The following is a 2534-nucleotide window of genomic DNA, read 5'->3' on the forward strand; positions in this document are numbered from 1 at the left end:
AGAAGCCCGCGCACCGCAACAAAGAGTAGCCCCCGCTTGCCGCAACTAGGCAAAGCCTGCGCATAGCAACGAAGACCCAACGCAGCCAAAAACAAATTAATTAATTAATTCGTTAACTATTTTAAACAAAAGTACTATATCCTTCTGTACAGCTTCTCTGGGAAGAACAGAGAGATGGCGTAGGAGAGTGAGAAAGACCAATATTTAGTGCACATCTCTCATGCAGCTGCTCTGCTGGCTCAGAGAGATTTATCCCCACTTTACAAAGGAGGAAATAATCTCAGAGAGGTTTAGTAATTTTCCCAAAGCCAAACAGCTATGGAGTGGCAGGACCAAGATCTGAACCAAGTCTGTTACCTTCAAAGCCTAAGTCCTCATCACAACAAAACTCAATTAATATTTACATTTATCGAATTACATTGCAACCTGGGGAGTTCTTGGCACAATCCTGAATAAGAGTGAGAAAGAAAGAAATAGCATTGTTCCTACAGTCAACCCAAATTTTTGGAGCAGCTGCTAGATGCCTGGCCCTTTTTGGGGTTCAGCAGTGGTCAAGACAGGAAGAGTCCTGCTTTCATGAACCACGTAGTGGGGAGGAGAGACGGGTGCAACTTGGGTGAGGGATTTCACCTTGCTGGACCTCTGTTTTGTCATCTGGAAAATGGGATGGGTGTTCCTCATTTTCTGGGATTGTCCAGCCCTCACATTCTCTGATTCCATAAGAAGCATTTGTTTTCCTGTTTCTTTAAAATTCATTCAGGCCGTGAGCTGTGATGAATGTTGTTAGCTGCTCCCCAAATCACTCTATTCCCAGCCTTTTCCTGTGATCAGGTCTTTCCCGAAACATGACTCACAGTCAGTCAAGTCACAGAACCTAAGGGGCACCCAGCAGAAAAATTCCAACCCTTGCTTCCCAGGAGCTCTGCGGTCTACCTGCCAGGTAAACTTAACTCACCTGGCACAAGGTGGCCATCCCTGGTTTCACATCAACATGATCTCAGGCACAAACCTCCTTGTCTTTCCATTTTGTCTTTAAGTTACTTGTTGAAACAACTGCACAAATATGACACAGATATAAAATCAGGCATCTTCTGCCCCCAGTGCCTACTAATAAATGATTTTCTGCCACTTTAATGATAAAGATAGAACATTTCAACATTCTGCTACCCTTATTATTTGTCATTTTTGTTGATATTTCTATTGACTACATCTTTCAATATTTTAACAATGGAACATTTATTTAGGGTGTTCCAGACCCAGCCTTTAGTGGTAAAGGTTTCGTTGTTATATTTCTATTATGTTTCCTTTCAAAATCATTATCCTATTTAAATGGATTAAGTCAATTCTATAGGCATTTATCTTATGATATTGATGAAATTGATACATAGAGGGCAGTAGTACAAGTTGATTGGACTTGAGAACCTCTATTAGCACAGTTAAGTATAAATATTATCTATATGTAAACCAAAGTACAGGCCGAGTGAGATTCTCTGACTTTTTTGCACTGTCTGCCCCTCAAGCCTGTGAGAAATGGACTATTTCTTGCCCTATCAGTAAACAAAGGATGTCACAGTCTTCAGCACTTGCAGCCCTCCAATGTGAGCCGGCGGGCCCTGAGGCACTCAGGATATGCAAATACAGAATGCAGGCGCCAGAGAGCTGAGGTGCATATCAAAGGAAGGAATTCAGTGAGCCCAGGCAAAGAAAAGCGCCGCATTCCTCACCTTGGGAGAGCTGGTTTTCCTTAGTTAACAATCACCTTTGGATGTTCCCCATTACCTGCGCCAGTTCCCTGCCCTGTCCCCTCCCCCCGGTACTTTAGCTCAGGGAGGAAGGAGCGCAGAGGGACTCGGCTGAATAAGGGGCCTGCGCGCCTCGGGAGGAGTTTTCAGCCGCTTTCCCCGCAGTCGGGAAGAGGGGCGCTGACGCTGCAACCGGACCCTGCGCCTCCCTTGCCCCGTTTCCCCTCAGGACGCTCAGGCCGACCCCCTCCTCACGCCCACCAGGCCTCGCGAGCCAGGACGAGGGCAGGGACGAGAGGACGGACCGAAGTTCCCGGGGACCAGACGCTGGAGGCCGCTCTTTCTGCACAGCAGCGGCGGGTGGCAGCGAACCCCTGCCCCTCAGAAGCTGGTCTTGTGCTGCCGCCCGGGCACCGGACCAGGCGGAGGGTCGGCGCCCACTTACCCGGCCCGCCGTCCCCGCGACTGTCATGGCTTCGGCCGCCGGGGCACCTCCAGAGACGGCAGCCTCAGTGAGGTCGCCCTCCCCTCGGGCTCCGGGGCAGTTCCGTGAAGGCGGAGGGAAGAGACCCCGCCTGAGCCGGGAGTTCCAGCTCTGAGGAAACGCGGGCTCTGTTCAGCGCGCAGTGGGTGGGACCGCTCTGCCCCGAGGCCTTCCGGGAGGGAGCGGGGCGGCGGGGGAGGGAGCCGCCAGGAGCGCAGGGCCCCGTCGGGGGTCCTGGAGGGGCGGCCCGGCCTGGGGGCCACGCCCATTGTGGCCGCAGCCCAGGCCTTTTTCCTGGAATCCTACAC

This window comes from Balaenoptera physalus (genome assembly GCF_965194825.1).
Source record: "Balaenoptera physalus genome assembly, contig: HAP1_SCAFFOLD_738, whole genome shotgun sequence".
Lineage (NCBI taxonomy): Eukaryota > Metazoa > Chordata > Mammalia > Artiodactyla > Balaenopteridae > Balaenoptera > Balaenoptera physalus.